The sequence below is a fragment of the Miniopterus schreibersii genome (assembly GCF_964146895.1).
Source record: "Miniopterus schreibersii genome assembly, chromosome: 7".
Taxonomy (NCBI): Eukaryota; Metazoa; Chordata; class Mammalia; order Chiroptera; family Miniopteridae; genus Miniopterus; species Miniopterus schreibersii.
The window spans coordinates 66,650,408-66,666,128 of record NC_138108.1 but is presented as its reverse complement, the minus strand read 5'-3'; positions in this window follow the sequence as shown (position 1 = coordinate 66,666,128).

Sequence of the window (15,721 nt, the reverse complement as noted above, 5' to 3'; positions counted from 1 at the left end):
AATCATCACCCGAGGATATTTTTTCCATTGGGTTTTCAGAGAGAGTGGAAGAGGGACGGAGAGAGAGAGAGAGAGAGAGACACCCACATGAGAGAGACACATCAATTAGTAGCCTCCCCCGCAGGCCCTGACCAAGACTAGGGAGCGAGCCTGCAACCAAGGTACGTGCGCTTGCCTGGAATCAAACCCCAGGACCCTTCAGTCTGCCACCGATGGTCTAACCACTGAGAAAACCAGCCAGGGCAAGTCCAACTCAGTTCTGCTTGTTAGTTCAGATGATTAGACTCCAGGTGAGTGAGATCATATGGTACTTGTCTTCCTCTGACGGGCTTATTTCATTTAGAATAATGTTCTCCAGGGCCACCCATGCTGTCGCAAAGGGTAAAACTTCCTTCTTTTTTACGGCTGTGTATATTCCAGTGTCTCCATAATTGATGTTACCAAATACATCACTGGCCTAGAAACAGTGATTAAAGGTATTAATAATTTTTCTTAAATATTAGAAATGAGAAAATTTACAGTGCTCCAGATGGTCTTCATGAACAGATATCCAAACCCAGACACACTGGATCACTTGTAAATTGGAAACATAAGTACTATGAGCATCCAGGCAATAAATAAAAATTTAAAAGTTATATATCTCTGACAATGCGTTAAGTGAAAAAAGATTTGACTCAAGAACTTTTACCTGTTTAAGTGATTCATTTCTAAAGTTGATTTTTAATTTATATAGTCGTATGTTAACGTAGTATCCAAAGCATAGGGAATGCTGGAAATTGATCAAAATTAATCCAAGCATAGAAACTGAGGCTTTAAAGGACTACCAGTGAGTATTAAACTTAGAAGTCTAACTTATTGTAACATTGTTTACAAATATAAATGTAAAACACATAAGAATTGATCAAAAGACACAAAAATTGATCACAACAGCCGCACCCGAAAGTCCAGCACTCCCCTCCACCACCTGCTTCTCCCCACTCAGGGTTACCTATGGAGACAGCCATTGTCCTCCCTGCCAAGGGGCTGTCTTGCCTCCCTGAGGAGCCCTGGCTGGTTCAGAAATTTGTATTATAAAATGTAAAAATGTAAATGTTACAATTGTAAAAGTGATCATCTATTGTACATAAAAAGGAAACTATGCAAGAGGAAGATGGGGGAACTGAGATTGGAAAATAAAAGTGCAAAATTCTTCCTCTTCTATAAACAGGAATTAAAAATGCTTTCTTACTGATTTTTAACTTTGATTATATGTATTTAAGAATTTTAAAAAATAATTAAGAAGCTTGAACTAACCGCTGGAGTTTAAAATAGACTATATATATTCTCCAAAGCACAAAACATTGTGTGTGTGGCAAAGTCCAGGGAAGAAAACAATTAGGACACCCAAAAAGAAGGCCAAGATGACATTACAAAGCTCTAGAAAATTAGTATTGTTACGGGAAACCCCAGTGGGGTTCGGGCTGCCTGTCACTGTGTCCAATTCAATGGAGGCAGGGTCGAATCACACAGGCGTTTAGTGACAAGGCCGACCAAGGAGACAGGGAGCATCCGATCATCCGAAACCTGTCTTCAGGAGTGGCCTGAGGGACAGGGTTATATGGGGAAATGGGGTAAACCGAGGCTGGGAACGGAATGCAGCTACATGCAGTCCTGGAAGTCTGCTGATGTCATCCTTTCGTTCTTGGTCACCTAGTGATGTCGAGATAAGACCATGTCTTGACTCCTGGTCCGGCCACCCTGACGGTGCCTGTTCACGGACACATGGCCCACAGCTGCGTCACCTCCTTAATCGCTTCGTCGGGATCAAGGGGAGCACACGGGCGCAGAGGCCTAGGAGAAAGAAACTTAACACATGAGTATATGTGTTCTATAATTTATAAGCGATATAATTATATTTCAGATTAACTCAGGTGCTCAGTCTTTGGACCTTATAAGTGCCCCTATCAGTATGACACATGGAATAGGTTAAACACACCTACTAGGCGCAAAACTTTCTCAGCATGATCTCATTCAGCAGATTGTGCTAGGAACAGAGATGCCTTGTTCTGATGGAATTTAATAAAATCAATAACAAAAGATAAGCTCCATAAACGGGGAAGTGGAGGGCGTTGTGTCGCACTCCTCGCCGCGTGCTTGCCGGCCAGGCACAGAGGAGGCAGTGTTTTCACAGGGCGCAGTTGTGAAGGCTCGGGGCTGGAGGGGGTGGCGATTTTACTGACATGCAGTAGGGCTGAAAGGTAGTGCTTGTGTTCCAGTGCAGTGCCTCTGTGTGTGCATCTTTTTTGATGGGAATTCAAGTGAGAGAACTCTGGTAGGACTAAGTCAGAACAGCCCTTTTAAATTCTAAATTGCCCAAACTGACTAAATCAATGAAAAAATGAAAACATTTATAAAATAATGACTTCCACAGAAGGGTTGCAACTAGGCTGGCTTTATACGGAAGTTATTCTAAACTCTCCGGGAACTGATAATTCTCATGATATGGGAATTGAAGTGAATACTGAAAAATAAATTTAAATAAGCACTTTTCATCAGGCTAGTATAAACCAGATAGTGTTAGAAAGTTGCAAAAAATAAATGAAATCATATAAGACACTAATGCAATGTCCTAAAGGTAGCAGTAGCCTGTTTGTTCCCACTCCTGTTTGCTCTTTTACTAAGCAAGTAACCAAAAAACTGAGACTTACAGACCCACTTCTATTAAAAAATGAATAATAGAATCCTAAATAAAATGTTAATAGCTAAAATTCAGTAATAGAAAAACAAACCAAGTCACCTAAGGTTAATCTAGGACTCCGAGAATGGTTTAGTATTAGGATATCAATTTGTACCACACCAAAGGTAAACTAAAAGCCATTATCATGTAGTTAAATTCTACAAAACTCCACATCCAGTTTGCACAAGATATCTTTACAAACCAAGTATGGGAGACAATATGTTTATTATTTAAAATTATTCTAGAAATTACGTTGCATGAAATATATATGAAACAAATATGCAATATAAGTATGGGAAAGGCCTATATTTCAAAATTATATACAATCATTTTCCTATAAGGCCCAAATTAAATTTAAAATTTAATGCTAGTTTAGTAAAATGGCTAGGAAAATCTAGAGATAAATCTACAAGATATATGTACTGGCAGAAAGCATTTATGAGAAAAAACATCCCAGTCACAGTGGTAGAAAATAAAATGGAAAAGGTCTAGGAATGATCTTAGGCTGAGATGTAAGGGCACTTTATAAAGGGGGAAAATATATTACAAAATTTTACTGAAGGACAGGGAAAAATTGAATTGTAAAGTAGGAAAAAACCCAATATTTAATAAAAAAATATGTGAGAGAAATATAAGAACACAATAAAAGTATTTGACTTTGGATTATGCAGTACTGAGAAACACTTGTTCCAATGAACTGCGTTTTCCAAAATTTCCATAAAACAAATGTGTATTACATTATTAATGAGCAAAAACATTGTAAACATTTAAAAATGTACATTCTGGGAAAGTCAATAAATTGTTTTAAAGCTATATGGGATGGTAAAATCGAGAACAATAAATTACTAAGACTAATGACCACCCAACTCGGGGAAGGAAATATTTATTACAGGCCACATGGTTGATTTGCTAGTTTGTACCTAACTCTCTTGCAGATCAACGTTACTGATGAGATTGTTTATAATCATCTGGAAATAAAATGACATGCAATTGCCAGGATGATGTTTATTTTTAAAATATACATTTTCCATAAAACAAATTACAGTTAAATGCTGATCTTTTTTTAAATGACAGCTGATAACACTCAATCCAAGGAGAATTTAGCACATTGGAGTCTTGATCTGATCCAGTCCTCTTGGGATTTAAGGCTTTAGGCTGAAAGGAGGGGTGTTTCCTTTAGTTACAATTATACAATTGAGCACTTATTCTGTGCAAAATGCTAGGGATACAATGATAGGAAAACAAAACAAAACAAATAAAGACAAGCTCATACTCTCATGCACCATGTTCACAGACTAGTAGACTACAATTAATCAGTAATGATCAATCTTGCTAGATGTGTATCAAAAACAGACTTGACTGTTTATTTTCTGTTAGCCCATTTCTATTTTATTGATATCCCCACTTAGCGTTATTACTTACTCATAGTTTTCCAGTTTTTTAAGGCAGAAGCTTAGATAATTGATTTTTATATATTTCTTATTTTCTTATCTTTTTAAAATCATTTTTTATTTTTCAATTACAGTAGACATACAATATTATATTAGTTTCAGGTGCACACCCCAGTAGACATTATATAACTTACTAAATGACCTTTTCAATAAATCTTATACCCATCTGGCACCATACACAGTTATTAGAATACTCTTGACTCTGTTTCCAATGCTGCACTTTCCATCCCCATGACTACCCTGTAACACCCAATCTGTACTTCTTAATCCCTTCACCATTTTCACTCGACCCCCCAGGCCCCCTGCCATCTAGCAACTGTCAAAATGTTCTCTACGAGTTTGTTCTTGTTCTGCTTGTTTGTTTATGTTTTTTTTAGATTTGATTGTTGACACATATGTATTTATTGCCATTTTGTTGTTCATATTTTTTATCTTTTTTTCTTCTTTTTCTTCTTAATGAAGACCCTTTCCCATTTCACGTCACACTGGTTTGGTGGTACGTTACTGAACAAGGGTTGTTAAAATCTCCGACTTTACCTGTAGATTGGTCTACTCCCTCATCTGTTCACTTTTCCTCTGTGCATTTTGAAGAGCATTCATATTTAGAGTTGTTATGTCTTCTTGATAAGTTGGTCCTTTTATTGTCATAAAAGATCTCTTTTATCTCTGGCAATACTCTTCATTTTCAGGTCACTTTCATGAGGTCACATAAGTTTTGATCTGTTTTCAGGAGATTGGTCTAACGTTTACAATGTGCATCTTTATCACAGTCTACCTTCAACTAATAGCATAATATTTGACATGGAGCATACAATTCAGTCTTATGCTCCGTGCCTTTGTATGCTTACAGATTACATGCACACATGCTACAAATCCCACAATACATTGTTAATTTTTAATTTAAACCGGCAATGGCATTTTAAATATACTTAAAATATTACATGTATGTATGTCGGACATTTTTAAAAGTTATTTTTGTTTACCCCAGTATTTACCCTTTTTAGTGGTCTTTGTTCTCTCCTTCAGATATCTGTTTACAACTCGGACTATTTCCATTTAGTCTGAAGAACTTTTATTAACATTTCAAATTCTTTCTGCTTTTGCCTGCCTGAGAGTGGTTTCTATATCTCCTTTGTTTTTAAATTACCATTTTACTGGATATGGAATGCTAAAGTTTATTTTCATTCAGCACTTTGAAGGTGGTATTGCATTGTGTTCTGGGCCCTGTTGGTTTTGGTGATTTGTGGTGTTCTCCTATGTGTAATATGTCTTTTCCCACCCTGATTGCTTTTAAAATTTGTTCTTTATCTTTAGTTTTCAGCACTATGACTGTAAAATGTCTAGGGTTTTTTCCCCCCTCTGAAGTGATCATCCTTAGGGTTTCCTGAACTTTCTGATGTCTTTTATGAATTTCGAAAGATTCCTAGTCATTATTTCTTTAAATATTTCTTCTTTCCCATTCTTTCTTACGACTCCAATTATGTATGTTAGATCATTTAATATTGCCTAACATATCTCAGATGCTCTATTTTGTTTCCTTCAAGCTATGATTTGTCGTTGAAAAAAATCTTGTAACTGCATTTTACACATTTCTTTTTGCTGTTTCATTACTGTTCCATCGAACCATTTTCCAATTTTCCTGATTTTTTTCTTTGACTAATGAGTTATTTAGAAGTGTTTTATCTTGATTTCTACTTAGAAATTTTTCTAGATAACTTTCTTTTTTAATTTACTTCTGTTGTGTCCAGAGGATATACTCTGTCCCTGCTATTTATTGATACTTGTTTTATCACTCAGCATATAGTCTGACTTGGTAAAAGTTTCATGTTCATGGGAAAGAACATGTACTCTTTAGTTGTCTTGTGTAGCAATCTATAAATGTCTATTAGATCAAAGTGGTTGATAATACTTTTCAAATCTACATCTTCTCAAGTTTTTGTCTAGTTTTTATTAGTTAATGAGAAAAGTGTTAATCGCAATCTCACAACTCTAATTATGGATTTCTTTCTCCTTTCAGTCTCTGTCAATGCTTACTGCTTGTATTTGAAGCTCTTTTTATTAGATACACACACACACTTAGGCCTTTTATGTTTTTCTAATGACTTAATCTTTTTATTGTAGTAAAATAGTCCCCCTTATCTCTGATAATGCTCTTTGTCTTGAAGTCTACTTTAGTAACATTACCATGGCTACATCAGCTTTTAAAGCTTACATTGCATGGTACATATATATTTCCTCTGAGCCATGCGGGCCGGGAGTGATTTTACACTTTTAATTTTTCTTAGTGGGCAATCAATAAAGCATGAAACTAAAAAGTAAACATAATGAATGAATGAATGAATGAATGAATGAATGATCGATAGCCATAGCAGCAATTTGGAGTTTGGGAAGAGGAAGGTAAGTTCCAGAGGAAAGAATTCAGAGTTGGCAGAGTTTGCCTCTGGGAAGCAAAAAGTAGGGTGCTGCTCTTTCTCATAATAGGTTTAGTTTTACTGTTTCACTTTTTATATTATGCACATGTACTGCTCTGATAACAGAAACAATTGCTAAGCTAATGGGAGTATCCCAGTGAGAGGGAAAACATGAGTATATAAGAAACAGGCCAATGGACTGTGTAAGGTTTCTGAGTACACACATTGGGGTGATATTCAATAAAGTGGCTTTAAGTAGAAGAAAAGATAGTTACTCTGGTCTACTTAGCAAGAGGGAAGGAAAATAGGATCAGAGCAGATGGTAGGTTTATATGTTTGGGGAAGGAAACTGAAGGATGGTCTGGTTCTATTTCTCTATGAAGACGTCAGCATGAGAGTGAAATGGAAACACAGAATGTCACCTGCTTTTCTCACAGTGCTGGCGATCAGAGCATTTTTAAAATCATTTAAAATTTTTCCATTACTTTTCTTCTGTTATTTCTGTTGTCACGTTCATCCTTGAAGCCTGATACTTTACTTCTTAGTTTATTTTATATGTACTTACTTTTGTAATTTTCCTTTTTCATCTATTTAGTCTCAGGTGTACTCCCCTGAAAAGACCTGTGTCCTCCTTCCAAAATGTGTTCTTTTTCTGCTCACTGACTAAGCAAAATAAGCTTTATTTATGAATAGCTGATGGCTGTCATCTGAAGAAAAATTACACATGTTCATGTCATCCCTATAATTGCTGAACTCCTTCTGTGCTTTGGATAGTATACTCCAAGATGCTAAAGGAGCTTAACATCAATGGTGGTATAGAACAGTCTCGTCGCATGCTGGTGTGTCTTAGAGAGCCGGACAGATGTGCTGTGGGCCTCCTGGAAGGATTTGGTACAGCTGATAAGTGGCCGGAGCGCGCACATAGGCACTGAAGGGGCACACTCAGCCTAAGCCATACGATTGAATGTCCCCCACCAACCTGCTCTCAGCACCCACAGATTTAACTACGCCGCCGGGAAGCGGTATCACTGAAGTTGATTCTTCCACTGCTATTAACAGTGTGTTCTTGGGCAGATTACTTAAACTCTGAATTTATTGCCTCATTTTAAAAAACGGTCACTTTACTACCTCCCAGGAGTGTTGTGGGGATTGAATGGCAGAGTGTACGTGAGTGGGACTATCACACCTGGCACACATACGGCACATGCTGGGCTCCGGGAGAAAGTGCCCCTCATCACCCACCACCGCCGACTCGCCAACCAATAGTCAAACTAAACACCAGCTCTTCTGAATGTGAGGACACCTGCTGCTTAGAAGGCCAAGAGTTTTCACCTTCCAGTACGGCAACTGGCAGTCAGTCTAAGGTTCCGATGTGGGATGTGTGAAGGAAAATAGAGAACGATTGGGAAAGGGAGAGGGGGGGATGGAGACAGAAGACGATGGGAGCAATTGCAGAACAAAGACGCCGAGGCCCTGACCAGGGCTCATGGCCAGGAGCGCGCGTTGCGGGTGCGTTTCAGGGACCCACGCACGGGAGGGTAAGGTGTAGCGGTAAGAGCTTTGGAACAGAAATAGAAGACTGCCCTCAGGGTCCCAGTGTGTCATCTCCATCCATCCCGCTGTGAAGGAAGTCCAGCCTTGTCTTCATCAAGCCCAGGAGAAGGGCCAGGGTCCAAGAGGTCCGTGTCTTTGGTTCAGCCCATGCCAGGGCTCGGCCAGTTCCTCTCTGTGCCCACCCGCTGGCTCGGCCCCTGACCTGGCTGCGCCCGCTGGGGCTGCGCTGCGGAGCCTGGGCCACGCGTGGAGCCTCGTGGGGCCGGCTGGGCCGCTGGGAGGCGCGGCTGCCATGGGGAGAGGGCGTTATGTGGAGGAGCCAGCGACTAAATGCATGGTGCCAAGTGAGGGCCTTGTCAGGCTCAGATTCTGTTATCTCGGGCCTGGGAAGGACTAGGCGCTCTTTCAAACTAACCCATCAACTTCCCAATTCTTTTCAGGCTTGTGCTGTATCCTCCCCCACCCAGTCCGGTCCCCCTCTCAGGCTGGATTCCTCCCGCTCCTACTTGTCACCACCTTGGCTCCTACTGAACATGCCTCAAGCTGGGGCCTCCCCCTGTGCCATTGTGGCTTCTCTTGGGCATGCACCCAGCAGAGAAATTTCCCCTTCGGTAATCTGGGTGGCAGATAATTAATAAAAAATATTGCGTTTATATTTATTTTGTGATTTCTATATCAGCTTTTATAAGTTGATAATTTATTGTAATTTATCATTCAAAATAAATACTGACTTTTCTAACAAATTTTGTATTAATAAGTTATTTATTTTTTCTTTAAAAAGGCCCCCACCAAAATGTATAAACTGCAAACCTTACAAAACTTGAAACTACTCCCAACAGTGAGATAATGCAGGTTAGAACAGTTTTTCCAGAAAGGGACATTAATTCTCTCTTAACGCTGCTAAGAGCTCCGGTTAATCACTAAACTCGAATGAATCATTCCACAGACGGTGCTACTCTCAGAAATTGACTTCTTTACTTTTAGTACCTAGCTACAGACTCTTAATTCTCCAAAATGGAGCAGCTCCATCCTAGAGCAGATGTTGGCCAAAGCCTTTGGGTACCCTTGTGCTTAATGACTTTTTCTTTCGAATTAGCGTGAGACCCCTCAAGCCTTTTTATTTCCTCTCAGCAAACTGGGGCCACCAGGACACAGGACACTGAGATACCAAAAGAAAAGTTTGTGATGTTCTGATACTGCTCTAAGTAAAGAGTTTATTTTAATTTCTCTCTTCCTTTTAAAAAAATCTTTTATATAAGGTAAACCTAGGAAATCCTCTTTATGTCTTACAAATCAGAAACGGCTTGAACTGTGTCTGAGATAAAAAACAGGTGCTCTTTGTTGCTGTGATTACGAATGAAACGTTGGCATTGTGGATATTCACAGTGTAGTATTTCAAATGCAAACTCCTGTTAAGAATTGGTTCAACTCATTCTGTGTTCTAGCCTTCCAGAATCTTTGTAAACCTCTGTAGATCTGTCATTAATTATACATTGAAATTGGGAAGTTAGAAGCAAACTGTATTTTCACTGTGTTCTCCCCCTGCCCCGCCCCTCAGAATATTGAAAAGAGTCAGCCAGCCCAATAGATTGATAGGATCAGTTCTCATTTAAGGGACCATTGTTATCCTACATTGTGTAGTTTCCTGTGACCTCCTATAATCAGAGTTTCAAAAATCAATCTCTGTCTTCTTACGGGGAAATCCCTTGGTATTTCCCTTGGCGAAAGATGACTTTCAATACCATAAATAGTAAGGAAAAAGTAATGGACGGGATACAATCAATTTAAGGAAGATCTAATTATTTTAAATTCCCCTTTCATCTTTATTGAGGCTGAAACAATTGGCCTTTTTAATAAGAAGACCTATGCTCGGATTTCTCAACTCTCAAAAAAGCATGTTGTACCAACTCCCTGAGCTAGAAGCCATGGGAATGAGAAGCCGGCAGAGCAAACAGATGACGCCGCAGCATCTTGCTAGCCTGGAAATTCAGTGTTCCTCCCATGGCCTGTCTCCTTCTGCCCGAATCACGCATCTGCTTGTTTGCCTTTTCCAATCAGGCGGCGTTTCATTCCTTCCCTTCCTCTCCAAATGTTTCTTTGTTTTCAGATTTGGAGGAAGGCCTTAAGGGATGGCTATATTTATTCTTTGTGTAGCTCTTGGTTATAATAAAATGTATCTCCGTCTCTCATCTACATTTAAGTTTAGTTATTTCCTATCTCTCTAGTCCATGTTTGCACCTCTCAGGGTTTTGAGTTTTTGTGAAAAGAAGCTAAGAACTTCTTCCCAAGATGGGCTCAGGTTCAGATGATACCATTAATAACCTGGTTATTATTAGCAGGAAAGGAGTAGATGGGGTAGGGAATGCAGGCAGCCACTTACACAGCTCTGCCCCGAGCTGCCACCAACACTCTCCAAGCCTGGTCCCCGCAGGTTGCTGGGGGGAACTGACAGTAGACGCGTGCCCAGTAGGGCCTGGGTGACATGGGACAGTGCTCTCCTGTCAGTCGCACCTGGGAACAAGTCAGTGGCCAGTACAGGCACGGCCAATGGAAATGGGGGAGATTTGATATTTATTTGATATTTATTTATTTAATTTATTTATTTTATTTTTATTTTTTAATCCTCTCTTGAGGATATTTTTTTCCATTGTTTTTCAGAGAGAGTGGAAAGTAGAGAAGAAGAGAGAGAAACATCGATGTGAAAGAGACAAATCGACTGGCTGCCTCCTGCACGTGCTCCCGACCAAGGCCGGGGACCGAGCCTGCAACCGATGTATGTGCCCTTGGCAGGAATTGAACCCAGGACCCTTCAGTCCACCGTCCGAAGCCCTAACCACTGAGCCAAACCAGCTAGGGCTATTTTTATTTTTTTAATATGTTTTTATTGATTTCAGAGAGAGAGAGGGAGAGAGAGAGAGAAACATCAGTGATGAGAGTCATTGATGAGCTGCCTTCTGCGTGCCCCCTACTGGGGACCCAGCCCGAAACCCGGGCATGCGCCCTGACCGGGAATCTAACTGTGAGTCCTGGCTTTTGGGGCTCTCATGCTCTGCATTTGCCCACATCTCCCACCCCATCTCCTTCCAAACCTAATGCTCCTTTTAATGGTTGCTTGTGTCTCCTTGAAGAATATCTTCACCTCGATGTAAGCAAATAAAAATGTATTCTTTTGTTATACTGTATTCTCTGTTCTGCGCCTTGCCTTTTAAAAAACTTAATAACATATTTTATGTATCAGTAGCTTCTCCTCCTTTAAAAAAAAACCCAAAAAACAAGTATATAAAGATTCCATTGTAAGAGTGTAATATGACTTATTTTATTTGTCCCGATTGACAGATTTTTCGAGTTGATGATAATTTTAGGATGACTATTACTGTCATCAGCAAATACTTTGCTATTATCAGCAATATTTTAACAAAAAAGACAGACATTATAAAAGGTGAAAGGGATTAAGAAGTACAAATTGCCGTTTATAAAAACAGTCAAGGGGATATAAAGTACAGCATAGGGAATATATAGTTCATAATATTTTAATAATTATGTATAATTTCAGATGGGTGCTAGATTTATTGGGGTGATCACTTCTTAAGGTATATAAATGTCTAACCACTATGTTATATATCTGAAACTAATATAATATTGTATGTCAAGTATATAAAAAATAAATTAAAAAATAAATTTTAGAAGAATAAATAATTGCTAAGAAAAAGGAAAAGACTGACATTATATATACTATGTGTGCAGATTCATGATTAAGATACATACTTAAAAAAATATATACATTCTCAAAAGTGGAACTGTCCAGTCAAACAGTAAATGGATTTGCACTTCTGACAGTTACAGCCACATTGCCTGCGCAGGGTCAGTTTGTGCTCCTGCCAAGCAATGAATGAAAACGCCTTTTGCCTACAGCCTCAACAACATATGTCGTGAGACGGTTGAAATTTTTGCCAACGTGATATAAAGAAAGTAGTATTTCAGTATGTTTTTATTTATTTTTAAAATATATCTGTATTGATTTCAGAGAGAGGAAGGGAGAGGGAGAGAGAGAGAGAGAGAGAAATATCAGTGATGAGAGAGTCATTGATCGGCTGCCTCCTGCGAGCCCCCAACTGGGGATGGAGCCTGCAACCCGGGCATGTGCCCTAACCCAGAATTGAACCTCGATCTCCTGGATCCTAGGTCAGTGCTCAACCGCTGAGCCACGCCCGGCCAGGCTTTTAGTATGTTTTTAATTTGTATTTCTATTACTATGAATAAAGTTTAGATTTTTATTTTTTTTTCATTTAAGGAACAGTTTTTCTTTCCCTGTAAAGAACCTATTCATCTCTTTTCTCCCTTTACTGTTAACTTGTGAGTGTTGGTTTTATTATTTTCTAGAAGCTCTTTATATATTAGGAAGATTATCAATATATTTCTAATATAACTTGTAAATATTTTTCCCATTTAATTGCTTTTATTTTGACTTTGCTTATAGTTTTGTTTTTATTGAGTAAAAGTTTTTATTTTTATGGGGGTGAATATATTTATTTATCCATTTTTTCTTTAATAGCTTCTAGATTTTGAATCAGTTAGAGGCCTTACTCCAAGTTTATAAAGAATTTTGCTCAGATTTTCGTCTAGTACCTTTATGGTTTTTTATAACATTTAATTATTTGATCCTTGTGAAATTTATTGTATTGTAGATTGTAAAATTTAACCATGGTTATTTTTAGGTGGCTACCTAGGTTTTCCAATATCATTTATTGAAAAAGTCCACCAAGTCCCCAGTCGTTTCAGATGCCACTGTTTTAAAGGCCCATTTCTGGATATTTATTTTGTTCCATATTTATTTTGTTCCACTGTCTATCCTTGCAGCTCTACCTCACTGATTTCATTATGAAGACTTTATTTTCTGTTTTAATATGATAGTTCTAGAACCTTTTTAAAAAATTTCAAGCTGCCAGACTGGTGTGGCTCAGTGGTTGAGCATTGATCTATGATCCAGGAGATAAAGGTTCGATTCTCGGTCAGGGCACATGCCCGGGTTTCGGGCTCTATCCCCAGTGTGGAGCATGCAGGAGGCAGCCGATCAATGACTCTCTCATCATTGATGTTTCTATCTCTCTCTCTCTCCCTCTCCCTTCCTCTCTCTGAAATAATAAAGCTATATTAAAAAATTTTTTTTCAAGCTATTTTTCTTGTTTACTTTTGTATATAAATTTTAGAACCACTTAAAAAAATTTTTTTTAATGTATCCTATTGATGCTTTTGAGATTACATTACACTTCTAAATTAATTTAGGGATAACTGGTATCTTGTTATTTTCCCCCTAGAAATTATACCTTTTTTGTTGCACTTAGAAATGGGATTTTTTCTATTACATTTCATAACTTGTTTCAGGTATATATGAAATCTATTGATTTGTGTATATTAATTTTCTACTCTGCTACCTTATTGAATTCTCTTACTGCTTGTAGTAGTTTTCAAGTTAATTTTATTTTCCAAATATATAATGATATCATTTGCAAATAGTGATAGTTTTATTTCCTCCTTCCCATTTTATATAAGCAATGTATGAATATATTATCATTGTATAAAAATGCAAACAATACTAAAATATTTTTAATCACAAACAAGAATCCTTCTTAATTTCCCCAACCATCATTCCCAGATGTAACCACTGTTCATCTAAAGCTCTTTCTGCATGTTTCCATAGGTCCGTAGGTAAAACTACCCATAGTTTTGTTTCTCTATATTCATATTTGGAACATACTTTATATACTATTATTTTATGTAGTTGTCTTAAAAATTTTTTGAAAGAATTGCAAACTTTGAAATTGCAAGTAAAGAATAAAGAGCTTATTTTCCTAAATTATTTGAGAGGAAGTTACTGGCCTGATACTCCACAACCTGTATGGAAATTCAGGGTGAATTTCCTACATACTAGGATGTTATCCAATAGAATTATCTAAGTAAGGTAATCAACATCAATACATTCGAACCGTCTCATCTGAGGCTGCATTCTTCATTTTGCCAATGTCCCAGTAATGTTCTTTATGGCAAAAGGATGCAGTTCAGCTGCACGTGCTGCATTTGGTTTCAATGTTTCTTTTATTTTGTAGAATGTCCCCCAGCTTGGGTTGGTTTATTTTTACCCTGGAGACTAAATTCAGGTCACACCCAGGAATAGACACTGGTGGGAATTCCAACAATAAATCCCTTTTTCTCATTGCTTCTTACCTGGTGGCATGTGATTCTCCATTTGTCCCATTACTGACTATATTCGCTTGGATCATGGGATTCCGGTGCTGTCTGCAGGGCTTTTCCTCTGCAATGTCACTCTTTTCTCTTTTTTAAATCACAGCTGACCCTTAAACAACATGGGTTTGAGATGCCTGGGTCCACTTACATGCAAATTTTTTTCAATAGACAGAATTGGCCTTGCATATCAATGTGCTTCCAACCTGGGAATTCAACCGCCTGGGATTAAAAGAGTATTTTCACATTCCCAGATGCAGTTTTCTTACTGCGGGTTGAAAGTACTGTTTTTGATCCGGAGTTGGTGGAATTTGAGGGTGCAGATGGGAAGAGCCGACTCTAGAGTCAAAAATTATATTTAGGGTTTTCGACTGAGCGGGGCTGGGTGCGCCTAACCCTCCACCCCCACCCCTGTGCTGTTCAAGGACGCACCACAGTAAGCATTTTGGGAGGAGGTACTTTGAAACCATGGACGTATCCACTCTTCATGAAACTTTTTACTTACTGGTTTATGTAATTATTTATATCTGTATGAGCATGATTTTCCATTTTATTCACTGGGATATGATCCATTCCTATCATTTCTTTTAATGGTCGGATTGTCCCTGACGTGGCCGGCAAGGGCTGCAGGCGGCTGCCTTGTTTGTCTTTTTGTCTGGTCTCCTGAGATGCACTAAGCACTTCCTTGCTCCCTGATCCAGCAAGATGTTTCCGACCTATTTCTTCCGCCTCAGCCCTAAAATCATTCTTCAAGTAACCCCAGGTCCTTTTCGTGGAGAACGGTATTTAGAAGCCAGGATCTGAGTGCTTGGTACGCTTATTGCTACTGGAGCATCTCTGTTCCCAACCCCTTTTAATGCACAGAGCTAGGGATATAAGTATGTATATGTGTATACACACATATGTACATATACACACATATGCATATGCACTTATATATTTACTTCTTTTTCTATATTTATTCTATGTTCCTATATATGTTGAAAGCCACAGTTTACGTTTACACTTGCAAGTCTAGTACTAAATTGCACACGTTTAAGTGTCCTCCCTTTCATTGTTCTAGACCCCTTCTTGGCTAGTGACAAAACTGGCTCCCATTATCCTTAATGTATTCAGTTATTTGATCATTTTTCCGGAGTGTAATCAATCTCCTATCTCCACCCCCACCCCCTAGTTCACCTCCTCCTCACCCTGTTTGGACGCTGACCTCGGGCTCCCGGCCTCTGCAGCTCCCCCTTTCTCTGGTGTGGGCCCTGCCTTGTTCCACCCCACTTAATGACTATAGAACTGAGTTGCTCAGGAAAGGGCTAGGGAAACACAAGGTACATCTAGATACTTTTTAAATATTT